Here is a 19,916-nt window from a genome sequence, read left to right as displayed (position 1 = left end):
ACCTTGACAAACTGAAGACCTGGTTTGAATTCAGTCAGATGAAATTCAATAAAGGTAAGTGCAAAACACTTCACTTCGGAAGGAAAAAAATCAACTGCACAACTACAAACTGGCTATGCAATATTCCTGCTGAAAAGGATCTGGGGGTTATAATAAATCACAAAATGAATCTGAGTCAACAGTGTGCATGTAACACACAGGAGGTAACTGTCCTGCTCTGCTCAGCACTGCGCTGGCATACTGTGTCCAGTTCTGGGGGCCGCACTTTAGAAAAGATGTGGACAAATTGGGGAGTCCAGAGGAGCTCAACAAAAATTATAGCCTGGCCTGTCAGGGAAGGTTTAAAACCCTGGGCCTGTTCAGTCTTGAGAAAAAAAAAGACTAAGAAGGGACCTGGTAACAGTCTTCAACTATCAGAGGGGGAGCTGTGTTAGTCTGGATCTGTAAAAAGCGACAAAGTCTGTGGCACCTTATAGACTAACAGATGTATTGGAGCTTTCGTGGGTGAATCCCCACTTCGTCAGTCTTCAACTATGTTATGGGCTGTTATAAAAAAGATGGCGATCAGCTGTTCTCCATGGCCACTGCAGGTAGGACAAGAAGAAGTGGGATTAATTTGTAGCAAGGAAGATTTAGGTTAGATATTAGGAAAATCTTTCTAACTGTAAGGGTGGTGAAGCTCTGGAATAGGCTTCCAAGGAAGGTTGTGGAATCCCCATCACTGGAGGTTTTGATGAACAAGTAGGACAAACACCAGTGTCAGGGATGGTCTAGGTTTACTTGGTCCTGCCTCAGTGCAGGAGGCTGGACTTACTGACCTTTTGAGGTCCCTACCAGCCCTACAACTCTATGGTTATTTATATTACAGCAGTGCCTGAGGCCCCGGTAAGATCAGCCCCCATTGTGCTAGGCACAGTAAAAGAGAACCCTTTCCCCAAAGAGCTTACAGTCTGAATACTGAAGCCAGACAAAGCCTGGGAGGAAAAACAGAGGCAGAGGCCTGGGAAGCGACTTGCCCCAGCGCACACACCAGACAAGTGGCAGAGCTGGGACTGAGAACCCAGGTGTCCTAGGCCAGTGTTGTAGGCAGCTATAGGCCACGCTGCTGCCGATCAACCCCATTCTTTCACATTTCTACAGTGCCCACTTGTGTGCTGCTAGTGTTGCAGGTCAGTGCAATCAGGCAGATTCTCCGGTTCAAAGCTAGCCCCGGACCTTTGTTCTAGCACGTGAGTTTTTCCCCTGCCTGCGGTGCCCTCTTTCACAGTGTTTCGTTTGTGATGCTGAAGTACAAATTGCCTGAGCATGTCCATTATAATTTCCTGGTGGTCGTTCCTTTTAATGAGTTGTAAGCAGAGCTGTGAAAAAACTGCCTGTTCCAGTTCACACTGGCTTCTACAAGCTGTTCTTGGTCAGTTGCAGTTCATGTGGTTTCAGGTCCTTGACTTTACCTTGAAAGGCCAAATTCAAAGGACAAAAATAGAGGGAAAAGGTGGTTTGCTCTTTCCCGCTTCTTTGGATTCAGCACAGCGGGTATTCCCTCTGCTCGCCCCTGAGCATCTCTGCATTCAGCTTCCCCTCACTCAGGGGATCCTGATCAGTAGCACTCAAGGAGCATTTGGCATAAAGACTGGCATCAAGTGGTACCTGGGGAATGGAAAAGCAGCTGCCAGACCTGAAGGATCCTGAAAGGCAGGAAATCCTAAGGAGGGAGTTGAGAATCTGTATCATGCAGGAGAGAGGACACATTTAATTTTCAGGGGGTAGCCGTGTTAGGCTGTAGCCACAAAAACAACAAACTCCTCGACATTTAATTTTGGAAAGCTGCTTCACACATTCTTAATATTCAGGTTGTGTAAGAAGCCCCTAATTCAGGACAACTCTATGGGACTGTACACCTGCTAATACCTATTGTCAGCTGTGTGTTAAAATCTCAAGCTCTTGGACTGCTGGGTCCTGATTCAGCCAGTTAATTAAACCTTTGCCTAACTAAGTATGCGAATATATTTATTGAAACCATTGGGATTGATCAGAGGTTTAAAATTAGGCCCATATATAACTACCTTGCTGAATTGGGCCTGGAAGAGAGAAAGACAAGAGGATTCTGGGTACTGCACATGGGCTTGCTAACTAGATTATATTCAGCAGGTGCCAGGGAAGTGGACGTAAGATTATGTTCAATATCCCCCAGACACTCTATGTGAGCAAAATGCAATTGCTGAAAAAGTCATCCAGGGACCAAGCTGAACACAATGGAGTCAAAGCCTAGGAAGGCTGATTTGTCTGATCCGTGAATGCTGGACCTGGAAGGAGGAATGAGGATTGGCAAGTCCTTGGAAATATGGCATCTAAAGCCAAGCAACACCCTTTCCAGGAAAGCTGCTGCTCTTTCACCATGTGGCGTATTAAATTGGAAACAAGAAAGCTTCAGCAAAAGAGGAACTGATGAGTCCCAAGGCTCCCCCCCCCCCCACCCCGGCAATGAGAATGTAGACAGTCCCAATGGCAACATTTCAGAAACAATCTTCAAAGCACTAAAGCTTAGTCCCCTAGTGGCTAAGTCCCTTGGTGGACTGTAAGCCACTGAGCGCATGTGGCTGTCTGAAGCCAGGGCACACGCGCACAGACAGGTTACAGGTGTGTCAGGATTATGCAACACTTACATTTTCAATTTATACTATTCATGACAGTCGCTCTGAAATTTCAAGCTTTAGGGCCAAATTCTGAACTCAGCTAGCTGGAGTTATGGAGCTCCTAGCAGCATGTGCTCTAAAGATATGATGAAGTCTAGCACCACGTACCACATAGCAGTGCATTCAATGGAGTGGACTCATTGCCTCAGATCTGCTCCAGTGCCTCTCTGCAGAGATGTTTTGCTCTTAGTAAGGGGACAATAATCCTGCACCAGCATTTTTCACTATTCCTTAAATGTGCCTCACGATAGTCCTCTTCTTTTTCTTCTGAACACAGATTCTTGCAGTGCCTGGAACAAACAGGGGCGCATGTAACATTTTCACAAAGATGACGCTTCACAGACCAAAAATGTTTGACTTTGGCTGAAATCACATCCCAGCTCCCTTTGCCTGGGCACTGCAGCTGTCCTCTCTAGTCTCTCCAACTCTTGAGGCTCTCAGGTACGCAGCATGCTATTGCCTGCCTTCCTATGCACACAAGGAAGAATGATCAAATAAGCCGGATCCCTGTTGTGTTTCCAGCCACAAAGCACATTCTGTCTGTTTCAAATGACTCTAAGGGGGCGGGAAACAACAACTGGCAGAAGCAAAGTCAAGCCTGCTTGAGAGAGCAGAGTGTGCGTGAGCCCCCACTAGAACAGCTCCCCCAGCAACATGGCTGCTGCCCGCAGGCAGCAGTCTCAGAAACTTGAAAGTGCAGCACACAGAAAGCAAAGGCGAAATGGTTGCACAGCAGCATTGGCCTCAAACAGCTCCATCAGCTCCCCATTCGTTTCAGGAGAGCGTTAGAAATGGCGTTTTGTTCACATTCAGAACGGCAGGGGGTGGATGGACTTACCCAAACTGAAATCGGACAAGGCCTCTGACACCACCAAAGTCTGGAAAAGTTGGCTTTGAATCCAGGCCTCAATGACTGGCCCCTGCATCCAATTCTCCCCTCCCAAGCACTAGTTTTGCACGGGGCTAGCACCACTGACTTCTACGAAGTCACTGCCGATATACACTGGTGGAAATGAGAGCAGAATCAACCCCCCTAGGTGTAATTCTCTACCATCCTGCACCCTGCACTGTCACTTCCTCTGGTGCAAAATGAGCGTGTGACGCTGCTAGTGATCTGGTGGAACTGTACACTCACTTTGCACTGGTGTAAATGACAAGACAAGGGGCAGGGCAGGGGGGAATTAGGCCTCTCTTCACTAACGTGGCAAAGCAAGGCGAGGCTTGCTGCACTCCTGCTATTTGAATCCACTGCCTTTAGTGCAGCTCTGTTAAAGAATAAAGACTGAAATTCTGTGCTGAGGTACAGCCGGGAGGCAAAGGTAGCTTTAAGAATTCCTCACCCACTACCATCTGGCATCCACCGTGCTTCACCTGTGGTGCCTTCTTGCACCAGGGCTTGGGTGGGGCACACACATAGGTTCACTATGGCTGCTGCTTCTCCTATCTGCACCATGAGAATTCTTACAGTTCCTCTGCACCGGTAAACCCTCCCTAAAGAGCCTGCTAGATTTGTATTTCTGCTGTAAGATACACGTAGAGTCTTTCACATGCTTGATGGGTGGATCCCATTGTAAAATGCAAACATTTTAGAACAACACTTCTGTTTGTCGAGTGGAAGGTAAAGTAAACAAGGAAACATCCAACTGCTGAATGCCACTGGTTCTTGCATGATTTCTACCGAGTGCTGAGACTTGGTCGTTTGCTTTCATAAGAGTTTGGCCTGTAAAACGAAAATCCCTAAAATAAACATGCCCATTTCATTAGTTTTCTGTGTGTTTTTAAAGCCCTTATCCCTGCAGTTATGTTTGAGGAGCTAAAAATAGGCAGCAGAGTCACATGGAAATCTCCGGATGTGAGAATTCACATAAAAGATATGAGCGTGAGTCCTCGTTTCCTTGGAAATAATACTAGTAGTAATTCTTGAATGTGAAGGCGTAATGGTGAGATCTAAAAATGGCCTATTGTTCTCTGAACCGCTCCAGGAATATCCAGGGACAGCATAAAAACTGGCTACAAAGAGAATCAGCTGCTCTAGTTCTTCGTGCTGAGTGGTGCTTCGCAATTGTAGCAATGCCACATACATTATTCAAAACTCAGAGGTACCGATCAGTACATTCCTGTTACACGGTGAGACAATCCTCCCCTGCAGGGCTCTGGAAAACGGACAGAGGCCTGATTCTGGGAAGCAATTCATACATGTGGAGGACTTTCCCGACTGGTCCAGAGATATCCAATAATTACAGAGAGTGGGAGAGGGCATTCCAGAGCTCTAGAACTGGCTGGTTGAAATTTTGATTTGAAGGTTTGGATTAGGGATTAGAACTAGGTCTTGGATTGGATTAGAGATGGGCCTATGCTGTGACGGGCTGGATCACAAGCCCCCCCCTGGGAGCTGCCACCTGATGTGCCAAGACTACTTCTACCCCTGCCTTCCCTGCCAGCTCGGGGCCCCAGCACCCTGTCTTGCTGAGCCAGACACACCCGTCTGCTCCAACACAGACCCAGGGTCTGAATTACCTGCCCCAAAGCTGCAGGTTTACCGGAAATCAGCTCACAGAAGTGTTCCTGCCTTTAACACTCAGATGCCCAACTCCCAATGGGGTCTAAACCCACATAAATCTGGTTTACCCTGTATAAAGCTTATGCAGGGTAAACTTATAAACTGTTCACCCTCTATAACACTGATAGAGAGATATGCACAGTTGTTTGCTCCCTCAGGTATTAACACACACTCTGAGTTCATTACTAAGTAAAAAGTGATTTTATTAAATACAGAAAGTAGGATTTAAGTGGTTCCAAGTAGTAACAGACAGAACAAAGTAAGTCACCAATCAAAATAAAATGCGCAAATCTATGTCTAATCAAACTGAATACCGATAATCTCACCCTCAGAGATGCTTCAGTAAGTTTTTTCCTCAGGCTGGACACCTTCCAGGCCTCAGCACAATTCTTTCCCCTGGTACAGCTCTTGTTCCAGCTCAGGTGGTAGCTAGGGGATTCTTCATAATGGCTCCTCCCCATTGTTCTCTTCCACCCCTTTATAGATCTTTTGCATAAGGCAGGAATCCTTTGTCCCTCTCTGGGTTCCCACCCCCTCCTTCTCAATGGAAAGACACCAGGTTAAAGATGGATTCCAGTTCAGGTGCCATGATCACAAGTCACTGCAAGACTTCATTGCCCACTTGCCAGCACACACACGTATACAGGAAGACTTACAGGTAAAACACACCCATCTGCAGACAATTGTCCTGGTTAATGGGAGTCATCAAGATTCCAAACCACCATTAATGGCCCACACTTTGCATAATTACAATAGGCCCTCAGAGTTATAGTTCATATTTCTAGTTTCAGATACAAGAGTGGTACGTTTACACAACTAGGATGCTCACACTCAGTAGATTATAAACTTTGTAATGATACCTTATAAAAGACCTTTTGCGTGAAGCATATTCCAGTTACATTGTATTAACTCTTTAGCATATTTTTATAAAACCATATAGACGCAACATCACATATGCCCAGAGGCCCCGGCCAATTTGGGGCCCCCAGAAAAATCTTCCCCACTGCTGCGGCCCCAGGGCTGGAAAAGACACAGAACTTCTCCAATCTCAAGGCCACAGCAGGGGTGGGGGGCAGAAAGGAGTGAGTGGGGAGCAGGGCCCCAGGGGAAGGGGCATAACAGCGCGTGGCTGTGGGCAGAACAAAGGCGGGGCCACGGGGCAAGGGGTGGAACGGCACAGGGCCTGGGTCTGGTCACAGGCAGGAGTGGAAAGGGGCCGGGGTCGCAGGCAGAAGGGATGGGGCAGGGCCTTGGTTCCCACCGGGACCCTCTCACTTGCTTCAGCCCATGGCCCCAGGAGACCTTGACCTGCCTCTGCCTGAACTCAAAGCTCGGCTCCCCACACTCCCAATCTTTGGATCTGGATACAGATTTGGAGCTGAGCTTGGCAGCTGGTGATGAATGGGAGAGTTGAACCTGGGCACTCTGGGGAAAGTTCAGCTCTGAATCTGAACTCCATGGCTTAGGCCCACCCCTGGCAGGAATCTCTTAGCCATATGATAACACAGCAGCTTTTCTTTAGCAATCAATCCTTTTATATTTTAATTGTAATGACTTGAGGCTGTGAGATTCTGCGTACCTCTTGCGTGATGCTTCGTATCCTCCACTTCCATTCAGTGGGCAGGCTGGTCATTCCGCATCATATAAGGAAGCACATGGCAATTTACATGGATAAAAAACACCCAGGGGCTGAGCTTGCCAAAGTTTCCTAGGGGATTCAGATGCACAACTCCTTCAATGGGACTCATGAGTCTAAATCAGCTTGGACAATCACAGCCGACATTTCTAAATTCGTTCATTCCTTCTGCAGTGGAATCTATTTTCTTTCCACTCAAAGGTTTTCAATTTCTGCATTGTCAAGATGAATTATGTGCTGGCTCTTACAAATCCTTTCTAAAGGAACGTCAGTATTTACTTTCTTTCCAAAAAGCGTATTGCTCTCTCTAGAGATTTATTACATTAAAAACACCCCCATGAAAAGAACATTAAGGTTGCAAAGTCGAGCGCTCAGAAGTTAGGAAATGCCAGACTTAAGGAGCTGTGGGGGGATGGTGCATGCTTAGTGCAGCCAAAATCTTAAGAGAATTTAGGTGCCAAACTCTAACAAGTCTCTACTGAGCACTTGCAAAATGAGATTTTTCTGAGACTCATGACTAAGGCTCCGTGTTTGTCACAGAGGTTGTGGAAGTCATGGATTCCATGCCTTCTGCAGCAGCTAGTATGGCTGACCCCAGGGCTACCCAAGCAGCTGGCCCTGGGGACGCCACACTGGCCGCTGCTGGAGCGGCTCTGCAGCCAGCCACTCAGACAGTCATGCAGCCAGCCGCACCAGTCATTGATCTGGTGGCCCCGGGCAGTGGCCAATGAGGCTGTCCCTGGGGACTGCCTGATCAGCAGTACTGGGGGCGGCAGGAGCAGACACAGCTCAGGAGCTCCCAGCAGCGATCCCAGGGCCAGCTGCTGCGCCAACCGCTCCGGTGGCGGCCGGAGTGGCAATGGGCCCCCTGGGGCTCTCCTCTACCCCCCGACTATGGCTGAAACAGCCGCTGGCTGCCCGGGGCTTCCCTCCCCACCCCACCAGTGGCAGCAGGCCCCCTGGGGATCCCCCCCCCAGCCTCAATGGCAGCAGGCCCCCTGGGGATCTCCCACCCTGCAGTTGGTGCCACAGGCCCCCCGGGGCTCCCCGCCCACCACTGCTGGAGCAGCAGTGGGCCCCAAGGGGCTCTTCCCCCCCACCACAACTGGTGCCGCAAGCCCCCTGGGGTTCCCCCCCACAGCTGGTGCTGCAGGCTCACTCCCCCTCACAGCACTCCCTCCCGCTCAGGAGTCAATCAGGGGTATTTATGGCATAAGTCACGGGCAGGTCACGGGCTGTGATTTTTTGTTTCTTTTGCCCGTGACCTGTCCATGACTTTTACTAAAAATACCCATAACTAAATCTTAGCCTTAATCATAACTAGGCCATATCTGGGCAGATTTTCACAGGGAGGGCAAAAGGCATCCCCTGACCACAGGGCCACTCTCCCGCCAAATTTAAAGCCCTTAATCCAAAGCCTGGAGGCGCTAAAGCTTCTCGATGGAATGGTTGGAAGAATTTTTTTTTTTTTTTAACATGGGCAAAACTATGTCTTTTGCCCTAATCTTGCTTTCAGAAGTGGCTGAACCATTTTAGCTGAAACTTCCCCCAAAACTTCAGCCTGAGGCAGATACCCCACATGGGACATTTTAGCCCAAATAGTTAAGTTTGGGACCATAACTACATAGGCAGTGTTACCAGCTCCACTTAAACAAGTAGTAGTTACTGTTATCTCTGCTATAGTGCTTTACCGCGGTAGATCCTAAAGCACTTTGCAGAGGAGGACGGTATCATTAGTCCTGTTTTACAACGGAGGAAACTGAAGCACAGGGCAGTGAAGTGAGTTGCCCAAGTTCACCCACAGGCCTGTGGTGGAAACAGAGCCTGGGTCTCCTGAGTCCCAGTCCAGTGCACTATCCACTAGGCCACACTGCCTCCATATTTGCCCCCAGCTCATCCTCCTTTAACAAAAGGAGGGAAAAGAGAAGACGACTCCTTGATGGCCACTAGGTATTTGACTGTGCTGTTCTTACAGACCTAGAAAGCGCTTAGATGCTACAGCAATGAGCATAGAAAACTCTAAGAGACACATGTATTAGCAAAATATTGCTGGTGGTATCTAGTGCTATTCTCCAGCTAACAGACTGCTGCTGTTCTCCAGCTCCTGCCTATTTAGAGCTGCAGAAGGAACTCCCAGGCCACCCTCATTAGCAAATTGATTTTAAAATAACACGATTATCCCTTCCCTCATCACCTATTATCTACCTAATCCCACCCCAATACTATTTCAAGTTCATCTCCAGATGATAATACAGGGGCAAGCATTTATGAGCCATCCGTCAAACACTACTGCCGTGCCTGAGTTAGGTTTATGTTCATTGCGTTGTATTTGTTTTGTGTATTTGATTTCTTTTCTCTGGGATACTATTTCCCCCTTATGCTGATGGTTTCTGTTGTAAATCCACCATGGCAATAATACCATATACATATAAAAATCCTTTCACCGCTGAGAGTGTAAAGACGTCTGCTAGAGCGGGGCAACATTTTTCAAATTTGGGATAATTCTGATGAAATTCCAACCAAGTTTTTCAATTAAAAAAAGCAAAGAGCAAAGAAAAATGATCTTTTTCAGGAGCCCCCCCCCCCATATTGAACCAGCTGTAGAGCGGGTGACGTTTCGCAGCTTCCGAAATTGCAAATTTCAAAATTGCAAATGTAGGGAATGGACCCCACCCACTTTTTAACACCAGCTCCGGAGCTCCTGTGGGTCACTTACGTGCAGCCGTATACATGAAACCAGCCTCCTTGCAAGTCACCAATGTAGAGTGCCTTAAGGGCTGGCTACACTTCAAGCTGGGGCGTAATTTCCAGCTCTAGGTGACATATCTGTGCTAGTTCGGAGCCCCTCCCGCTGCTCATGCTGCTGTAGGTTCCCTCTGTTTTTAGTGTGAAGATCCTCTAGCTCCATCTCTAACTTTCCTACCGGGGATCCGTTCTGTGACTGTTCTCCTGCCGTCTCTATTTCATGTTCTAGAATCTGGGAACTTTCTGTAGCTTAAGACAAAGGGACAGATCCTGTGTTGAGCTTAGGGTGACCAGGATGAGAGATGGGATGCGGGGGAGGGGGGGGGGAGGAGGTGCCAGCAGGGGAAAAAAAAAAAAAAAAGCTGGCGGCAGAGGGAAAAACAAAAGCAAAAACACAAGAGCCGCCGGAGCATAGGAAAAATTGGTGGGGGCTGAGCACCCACCGGCAGCTCCACGCCCCACTCCCCCACACTGGCTAACCTCTGCTCTACCTCCTGCTGCGTCATGCTTCTTCCTCCAGCACTTGCGCTGCCATACAGCTGATGAGCGCAAGCCTGGGACGGGAGGGGGAGGAGGAGGAGGAATGCGGCGTACTTGGGGAAGAGGTGGGGCCAGAGCAGGGATTTGGGGAGGGATCCAATGGGGGAGGGAAGGGGCAGAGTCGGGGTGGGGGGCACGAGCCCCCTCCACCTGTGCACTGGAGGACAAATATCGGGATAATCCGCATCCCGACTGAACATCGGTTGGGACGTGGGACAAACAAGTAAATATCGGGACAGTCCCGATAAAATCGGGACGTCTGGTCACCCTAGCTGAGCCGCGGAGAGAGACAGCCTAGAACGCTCAGCCTGCGGGTGGCACAGGCCCAAGATGACTTTAACCACCTTTGGTAACCTGAGCTGCTGTGAATAACAGCAGCCTCTCCTGGCTGTCCTGGGGACTGCAGCGCTGCCTGGGATCTCCACAGCCCCCAGTGCACCCCCTCTGCCAAGGCTTTCAAGAGGGTCCCCACTTACAGCTGGCTTCCACTGATCCCGCTCCAGAGGAATCCACCCCTGCCTGCATACGGGGCTTTGTGAGCCCGTTTATGCTGCTCCTGTCCTTTTATCTGCCACGAAGGGACCGGAGTCGGGGGTTAGGAGGATATCACCCAAAGACTTGGAGAAGTCCCAGCCCGATCCCCTACCCCAGGAAGCCAAATGGAATTGTTGCCATTAGCGTCAATAAGAGCAGGACTGGACTTGAATTTGTATTACGAGTCAGCTGTCTCCTTTCCTGTAATGAGCGTAGGGTGCCCCATGGAGAGGGGGTACGGCTCAGGATTGTTCCAGGCATTGCAGCCACTTCTCCCACTCTCTACATCAGTCGGTTTGTCTTGTTTCTAGGGTTGCCAACCCTCCAGGGTTGCCCCGGAGTCTCCAGGAATTAAAAATTAATCTTTCATTAAAGATTATGTCATATGATGAAACCTCCAGGAATACGTCCAACCTAAATTGTCAACCCTACCAGTTTCATGTATTTGATTTTGTTTCTCCTGGTTACTGACCTTTTACTGCTAGTGGCTTTTACTGTAAGTCCTCAGTGGCTAGATAAAAAATATGCACAAATCTTACCTTGTCATTATATCTGTTGGTGTTGCCACTGCTGGGCGTATTCGGGGTTCCTGCTGCTGCTACTGGAGATAATTTTGCCTGAATAACAACTTTCTTCCTGCCCCACATTTTCTGCAGGATCCTGAGACTGCAGCAATCAATCTGATGTGATGAGAGTCATAACAGAGAGTGCAAAACCCTGCTGCTGATTTCACTGCAAGAAGTGAAAGGGGAGCGTGAGCTGTAAGGGGAAAACCCAAGGAGTGAAAGAGAACGGGCTGGAAAGAGCAAAAACATCAAGACACAGTACAGAAAAAAATCAGAAAAATAAAAAGGGTCTTAGAGTCAAGGGGCTTTGTTCTGTATTATTTGTGTTGTGATAGAGCATACAGGCCACTCCCGCATTGTGCGAGGTACTGTGCAAACACAGAACAAAGAGCCAGTCCCTGCCCTAAGTGCTTACAAACGAAGACTATTTCGTGGGTAGTAGCAGCGCACTCCAAAGTGCTGCACGGTTAGTCCCTTGTGGGGATGCTGTGTGCACCAACTAAAAGACTCCTACTTTGCATGAATGGAATCCTGTCTGAAGAGGACTACATTAATGTGAACTGGGAACTTTTTAGCTCACGCCAGCAGCATCCGCATGGGAGAGATACAGCGCCGCACTTCGGTGCGCACTGCTATTCACACCCCCGGATGGCAGGGTGGTGTAGACAAGCCCTGCGTAACTGACCAAGTGATTGAATGCTTCTGATCAGAGTTACAGCAGATCAAATGGGGCTATGTTAGTGTAAAAGAGGGGTCAGTGAGATCAGAGTCAGATCTAAGTTGTGCGTGTTCACCATAAAACATAAAAACACTTCAAAGTTGCCTGGTCGGGGGGGTTGTTCTCGGTTTGTTTGTTTTTAAATACACCCTCATTCAAAAGGTTCACAAACTTTTCAAATAAACTTGAGTCTTGTGGTCATGCATTAAAATCATGCGGAGTTTGTGGTTCCTGTGGAAAACCAGTCACCCAGACAACTACTTTCAAACTCGATGTGAGCCTGCAGCGGAGGGGGTAAAGTTAGAAGCCCAGAGGACATATTCACCTGGACCCCTGCGGGGCAGACCGGCTGAGTGTTGTACAGCTCTGCTTGGTAGTAGGTTTAAGTAATGGTAAATTTTAAACTTGGCACCTGTCTGATCACCCTCCTTTAATAGTGTTACCATGTTTGAAAACACTTTGATTCACTGATGCCTGTTCTGCTTTGATCAGTGTAGAACTTCTAGTTTGACACGTCTCTGGGGCTTGCTTCAGAATTTCACCCGTTTTAGTCTTCAGCAGATAACAGATAGATAAGGCTCAGCATGGGGAGATGGATGAGATGGCCTCTTGAGGTCTCTTCCAGCCCTACATTTCTATGATTCTATAATTGAGGCTTAGTGTATGCACATGAGCAGGGTAGCAAGAATCCCAGGTATACGCCCATGAAAGCTACCAGGACCTTGGGTCTGGATACATGTGGGGATGTTGCATGCCCCCTTACTCCTTTGACCAAGTTGAATAAGGCCTTGGCTCTACCCTCTTTACTCATTGGCTCAAGAGGTGTAGTAATTTTGCTGGTATAGGCCAACAACAAATTGCTACTCCTCCCACTGGAGCAAGGAGAGTAGGAATTGCAATTCTAGGGTTGCTCCTTGTGTTATGCAATGTGCACTGCTCTGTGCTCAGGGAGTGTCTCTAAAGGCACAGCCTAGCCCACAGCGAGCTTGAATTTCATATCCATCCACTGTGCTAGCAACATGCATGTGTAACCCACACACATGGAACTTGGAGGGAGGAGCAGAGGTTGCAGGAGGGAAGAGTTTGGAGGAGGTATCACAAAGCCAATCTGTTTGCACCTGGCTGGAACAGAGCTGTAATTGCAACATCTCTGTGGGTACGTCTTCACTACCCGCCGGATCGGCGGGTAGCAATCGAATTCTTGGAGTTTGATATATCGCGTCTCATCTAGACGCGATATATCGAACTCCGAACGCGCTCCCGTCGACTCCGGAACTCCACCACCGCAAACGGCGGTGGCGGAGTCGACGGGGGAGCCGCGGACTTCGATCCCGCGCCGTGAGGATGGGTAAGTAACTCGAACTAAGGTAGTTCGACTTCAGCTACGCTATTCGCGTAGCTGAAGTTGCATAACTTAGTTCGACCCCTCTTCCCCCCCCCAGTGTAGACCAGGCCTGTAAGTCAGTTACTTAATAAAGAGCACATTTAGTTTTAGAAGCCTGGAGTCCTCTCCTGCTATTACCCAGTGCATGGTACATGAAACAACTGCAGGCTCAAACCTAGAGAAAATCTTTGGAATGGGACAGATATCTCCATGCCTTATGCCCCACTTTCTCCTGTGCTCATTTGTCACTGCTACTGCAGCACAGATCACCTCATCTGGGCTCAGCTGCCTGGTAGGGTTGCCAGGTGTCCAGTTTTCGACCGGAACGCCTCGTCAAAAAGGGACCCTAGTGTCGCTGGTCAGCACCGCTGACTGGGCCATTAAAAGTCCGGTCGATGGCGCAGCAGGGCTGGTAGGATTCCTGCCTGCCCTGGCTCTGTGCGGCTCCTGGAAGCGGATGATGTTTCCCTGCAGCCCCTAGGCGCAGGGGTGGCCAGGGAGGCTCTGCTGCCCATGCCCCAAGCACCAGCTCCACAGCTCCCATTGGCCAGGAACCACAGCCAATGGGAGCTGCAGGGTGGCATCTGCAGGCGAGGGCAGTGTGCAGAACCCCCAGACCAGCCCCGGCACGCAGGGGCTGCAGGGACATGTTGGCCACTTCCGGGAGCCGCCTAAGGTAAGTGCCACCCAGAGGCTGTTAAGAATGCTGGAGACACAACTCAGTTCATGCGAACAAACATGGCTGTGGCATTATACTTTCTATTTAAGCAAGAGCTACCACACACTACAAACTGGAGGCCAATGTTAAGCGCATTGTCACTTGTTCATCCTGAAGTTGAACACTGGTTCCGAACAAGACCAGCAAATGCTCACTGTCTTTCTGTAAGAAACTCAACTGACTGGCTAGAAGCATGTGGTGCAACAGTGAAAGACTCAACAGTTGAAAAAGTGAAAAACTCTCTCACCACATTCAAAAAAATTTCATACATAGCTGATGAATGCACTGATGCAAATGCGCATCCAGTATTAAGTCACTGCGTATGTTATCTTGATGTCAGTGGTAGGCCAATAGATGCATTTCTAGATGTTCAAGTTATAGAAGACACATCGGATACATCTGTGACAACCCACATCTTAGAAGAGTTAAATCCCTGTCAGTTGGACCCCAGACAGATGGCTGCTTGTGCATTTGATGGAGCTGCAAACTTCTCTGGAAGACATGGTGGAGAGAAAAGTATAACCCTAATCTCTCCTATACACACTGCAGAGGCCATCTACTCCAACTAGCGCTAGTACATGATGCAGACTCTTCAAAAGACATTTTAAAAGCTATACAGTTAATGTCTTCATTATATTCTTTTTTCAGCAAGAGTCCAAAAAGACTAAATAGCTTGGAAAATATAGAAAATACCCTGGGACTGAAGTTCAAATTAGTCCAATCTGTGAAAACCCGCTGGCTTTCTCATGAGTGATCTTTGGCTGTGGTCTTAAAATTACTCCAGCCATTATTACTTGCTTTGGAAAGTATCTACCAAGATGGGCTGGATCTAAGTAGTGAGGCTGGTGGATTACTTTTGCTACTACGTTCAGAGAAGACTATTGCCATTCTCTCTCTTGTAAGTCTACTGTTGAAACCACTTGGGTCATTAAACGATGCTGTCATAAATATAAAGGGAACGGTAACAACCTTCCTGTATACAGTACTATAATATCCCTCCTGGCCAGAGGCACAAAATCCTTTTACCTGTAAAGGGTTAAGAAGCTCAGGTAACCTAGCTGGCACCTGACCAAAAGGATTAATAAAGGGACAAGATAACTTTCAAATCGGGGGCTTTGTTTGTCTGTTCTTTGTCTGTCTGTTCTGTGTGCTTGCCGGAGCCAGATCAAGAAAGCAAGCAATCCAACTCCATTAGAATTGGTAAGTACTAGCAAGGGAATGCATTAGCTTACTTTTATTTTGGCTTGTGATTCTCTCTGTGCTGAGAGGGAGGTGTATTCCTGGTTTTCTTTTTGTAACTTTAAAGTTTTGCCCAGAGGGAAAGCCTCTGTGTTTTGAATCTGATTGCCCTGTGAGATTAGCTTCCATTCTAATTTTACAGAGGTGTTTCTTTTACCATTTTTCTTTCTAATAAAGTTCTGTTTTTTTAAGAATCTGATTGGGGTTTTTTTTTAGTGTCCTAAAAATCCTCAAGGTTTGTCTGTGCTCATCTTGTTTATTCTCAAGCCTCCCCGGGAAAGGGGGTGTAGGGCTTGGAGGGATATTAGGGGGAGTAGGATTTCCAAGTGGTCCTTTCCCTGAGTTTTGTCTAATCACTTGGTGGTGGCAGCGTTACCTAATCCAAAGTACAAGGAAGAATTTGTGCCTTGGGGAGTTTTTAACCTAAGCTGGTAGAAATAAGCTTAGGGAAACTTTCAGGTGGGTCCCCACATCTGTACCCTAGAGTTCAGAGTGGGGAGGGAACCCTGACAAATGCCATCCATCAGTAGTAGATCTTTGTCCAGCAATAGAAGCTACATTTGGATCAATCAGAGAGCTATCCACTGAAAAAATACTGGAAGAAGCAAAGACTTCAGTCCAGAAGTTGACTAATAAAGGCATTTATATTGAATCCATAAGTGAAGAGGACAAGAAGTGTTTGTTAAGACAATTGAAAAAGTGCACAGACTTGATTCTTAAAAATCTACAACAGCGACTTATAGACTCTACTCAACTGCTACGTAGCTGTTACAGATGCTTGTCCTATAAAACACCGACAGTTGAGTGGAGTGAGGCAATACCAGCAATGGGGCTGCCATGTGCTCAGGACAGAATAGAGAATTTGAACACAGAGTGGAATATCATACGACGACTGAATGAAGATTTGACTCAACTTCTTTTTTATCATCACTAATGGCTCGACCCGATGTTTGTGTTCTGTTTCCTGGGATGAAAAAAGTAGGAATTCATCTCTTGCTACTCCCAGTCACAACAGCTGCAGTCGAGCATTCTTTTTCATCATTGAATAGAATTTTGTGTTCTGAAAGAAGTCACCTTCTGCCTGATCATATGAACTAATGAGCATATCAATTGAAGGAATGGAAGTACCGGACACATGAGAAGCCGCCAAGGATGAACGCATTGCATTCAAGAAGTTCATTAACAGAGTTGTGCAAAATTATAACAAGAAACCAAGAAGGATGTAGACGTAATGCTTCATAGAAGGCTTGAGTAGCCAACTTTAGTTTGTGTGATGATTTTAAAACACGAGTTAAATCTAATACAATGGTCATGAAACATTTTTCAGTTTTTACTATGTGCCATACAGGCCGCCTTCACCCTCATTGGCCTCACCCCTCATCAGCCCTGACCACACCCCTGTAAATTCAAACACCCCTTTCCCCCCACCCCCATTTCAATTCCTGGGGAAAACACTGGTTCTAATCGCCCTGTGTACTGGGGCAGGAGGACAGACTGCTACAAGACTCACCAGTAAGAATTTTATAGGCAGGCTCTTCATCAGCATCTGAAATGCTGGCTGTCTGAGAGCACAGATTTTGCTAAAATAATCAGCTTTGGCTAGCAGCACTCCCACCCTTTTCCATAGGCTGGGGCTTGTCTGTCTCTTGCTTCGCCAGATGCCTTGATGAGGTTTTGTTATGGATGACCAGAAACTGAATTAGGTTGCATCCAGAGAGACAGAGCCATGTTGCTGGGCAATTGTGCCTGGCTGAAAGAAACTGACAGTCATCCAGAGTTACTGATTTGTACAGAGTGCAGTCACAAGGTTACCTAATTCTGAATGTAACCCGTATATATTTTGTGTATGTTTTAACTGACAGCAAGCTGAGCCTTGAAGGTCAAGGCTTGTTAGGTGCTTAGGACCTACAGGGCCAGCTTTATGACCCGCAGGGCCCGATTCGAATACCCAGCAATGGTCCAGGACTTCGGTGGCACTTTGACAGCAGGGAATCTGCTACGGGTCTTCCCTGGTACTGAAGGACCCCCCCCCCCCCCCCCCGCTGCCAAAATGCCGCCGAAGACCCCTGGAGTGGACCCCCTGCCGCCAAAATGCCGCTGAAGACCCCCGGAGCGGACCCCACCACCACCAAAATGCCGCCAAAGACCCCCCGGAGATTCTGGGGAATCGGCCTAAAGCTGGTCCTGAGGACCTAATTAAGGAGTAGGCTGCTTAAGTAGGAGTTGCAGAGAAAACAGAGCAGAAAGCAGGCCATTCAGTTCAGTCTGTTTGGGTCAGTCTCTGGGGTGTAGAGCAGGTTCCTCCATAGCAAAACTGCAGTCAGGATGTCTGGAGAGCTAAGTTATGAAGCAAACCAGAGGGGGGTTGTGAGTTCAGCAAGGTTCTGAATCCAATCCTACTCCAGTGTTAAAAAGCAAGTTTCCATCTTCAGTGTGACATGACCTGCTTTTCCCTCAGAGAAAGTGGTCCCCCCTTTCCCCATCAAGGTGTTATTATTGAACAGAATCTTTTTTGCTGCCACTACAGGCTGTGAGCTGGTATAAATTTCCAACATACCTGTCTTCAAAATAGCAGAATAGTCTCCATTTTGGAACATTGGTTCAGCAACCAGAGAGCAGGATTTTCTCCAGGCCTCACCCCCTTTTAGCTGCTGGTGGCATCCTGCTGGTTGCTGTTGCAGATTAATTCCTGCTGATGCTTTGGGGCAGGTGTGGTTCGTTAAACTCCACCCTGAATGCAAGGGTTGCTGCTGGGGGAGTGAGTTAGGGGGGAAGGTGCTCAAACAGCCAAAGCTGAGATGATTTACACTGGTTCATGGAGTGTTATTTTGGAATTACTTTTTTGTTAATGAAAACTAGACCCCAGGAAGAGGGACTTTGGGACTCTGTGTAATAGAGCTCATCACAACACAACCCTTTTATTGTCTGAAAATGCTGATTCATCAAAACTGAAACTGTTCGGTCGGTTTCGGTTGATCTCCCAATTTGAAAATTTTGGTGGGGGAGAACAGTTTCAAACTTATCAAAAAAATCCCATTTGCACATTTTTGAAGTGAAACATTTTGCTTTCCAGTCTGAAACGTCCCTTCATTTCAAAAATAAAAACGTCACGATGAAAACAAAATACTGCAAAACTACCAACATGAAATATTTGTTGCTCCAATTCAAAAATTTTTTTGAATGATCAGTTTTCAAAATTTTTATTGTTTGTCCTAATTCAGTGGCTCTCGTGTGCAGTTTTTCTTTGGAGCCGGTAGCGACTACATCAGCGTCCATTCCTGATTCCCTCTGCTAGAGGGTACAGAAAACAAGGAAAAGAAGAGAGCTCTTCCAGTAGGCTCAGCTAGTTTATAATCAGCAATGTCCAAAGGAATCTGAAACCTGTTAAGTTCCTCTCCAAGAAGCCAGTGAGCTGAAAGGAAGACACGGACTAGAATGAACAACTCTGAAGGTTGGTGAGAAGGGACACAGTACAGGAAAACCCTCCTTTAGGACCAGATTCAACACGGTCCTAAGCATGTGCCTAACTTCTAAGTGTGCAACGGTTCCATTGGTTTCAATGAAAATCCTGGATCACTTCACTGCACTGTGCAAATTACAGCTGTTATTTGAGAGACTCTCTACTTTCCAGTTGTTCTGCAGAAAAGAGGCAGGGTTCACTAAGGCCCTGAATGATTCAGCAAGTTAGTTAAGCACGTGCCTAACTTTGTGCAGGAGAGCCATGCCAGGAAGTCACTTTTTCATGCTCCTGATTTACACACACACCAGGGCAGTGCATGAACTCTAGCCAGTGGCATGTGAAATAGGAGTGTCCTTTAGATCATGTGGGACTGAGGTCACTTCATTACAGCACACTGTGCACATTACAGCAGTATGAATGCCCAGCCCCCTTAGAGGTGTTCTGGGAGCAGGGGGCAAAGGAGGGCTTCTGGGTTTGCAAAACGTAAGCCACATAGCCTGAGATTTATTTTTGCTGCTTTAATTCCCTCTCTAAGAATCTAAAATGCCTCCCTTTACCAAGCTAGTGCACACGCTAGCTGGCATGCACTATGCTAGCAAACCGGGCCCAAGCTCATTCAGCGCTGACAGTATTTCAGCGCTATGCAGCACGTTGCTTTTCGCTGCAAGCCTCAGCCCCTGAACGGCACGGGCCCACAGCCTCTGAATAAGGATGTATTGTTTGCTGCCGAGCAGGCTCTTGGCTCATAACACCAGTCAGCGCCTTATCAGCTAGCACATTAATCTTAATTAACGGATCGACAGCTGCAGTGCCTCCCTCCAGCTCCCCAGAGCATTCACACGCTCGGCCTGTGCACAATGCTGTATTGCGGCTCAGACATCACCATTGTTTCCACTATAGGGAGGGCCAAATTCTGTTCTCAGCGCAAATGTGGAGTCACTTCACTGACTTCAGCACTTAGATGCTGTCCCCTGACAGGAGCGTTATAAATACCCAACTGGCACCAGAGGGACTATGCGCAGAATCCAGGCTCCGCAGAATCCAGGTCCCCTCATGGTAAAACCCAGGGGAGTGGTCCCAGCAGAAAGAACATTCTGTGAGCTGCCTGCTGTGAAGTTTCCAC

General features: G+C 47.7%; 1 long non-coding RNA gene across 3 annotated transcripts; it reads right to left on the bottom strand.

Annotated features, from left to right (window-relative positions):
* Positions 1–902: 902 nt before the first annotated feature.
* On the bottom strand, positions 903–17,957 carry LOC120369365. Of its 3 annotated transcripts, none has more exons than XR_005583109.1 (4): positions 17,891–17,957; positions 11,248–11,467; positions 2,802–2,983; positions 903–1,722 (listed from the first exon to the last, which is right to left on the bottom strand). It is a non-coding gene; the product is annotated as an uncharacterized LOC120369365 (long non-coding RNA). The 3 variants fall into 3 exon arrangements; XR_005583111.1 differs by having other exon boundaries at positions 903–1,647; XR_005583110.1 differs by having other exon boundaries at positions 11,248–11,440; positions 17,891–17,937.
* Positions 17,958–19,916: the final 1,959 nt, after the last annotated feature.

The sequence above is a fragment of the Mauremys reevesii genome, linkage group 7 (genome assembly GCF_016161935.1).
Source record: "Mauremys reevesii isolate NIE-2019 linkage group 7, ASM1616193v1, whole genome shotgun sequence".
NCBI lineage: Eukaryota > Metazoa > Chordata > Testudines > Geoemydidae > Mauremys > Mauremys reevesii.
The sequence above is the reverse complement of the archived record's forward strand: the minus strand, read 5'-3'. Positions and strand labels throughout refer to the sequence as shown.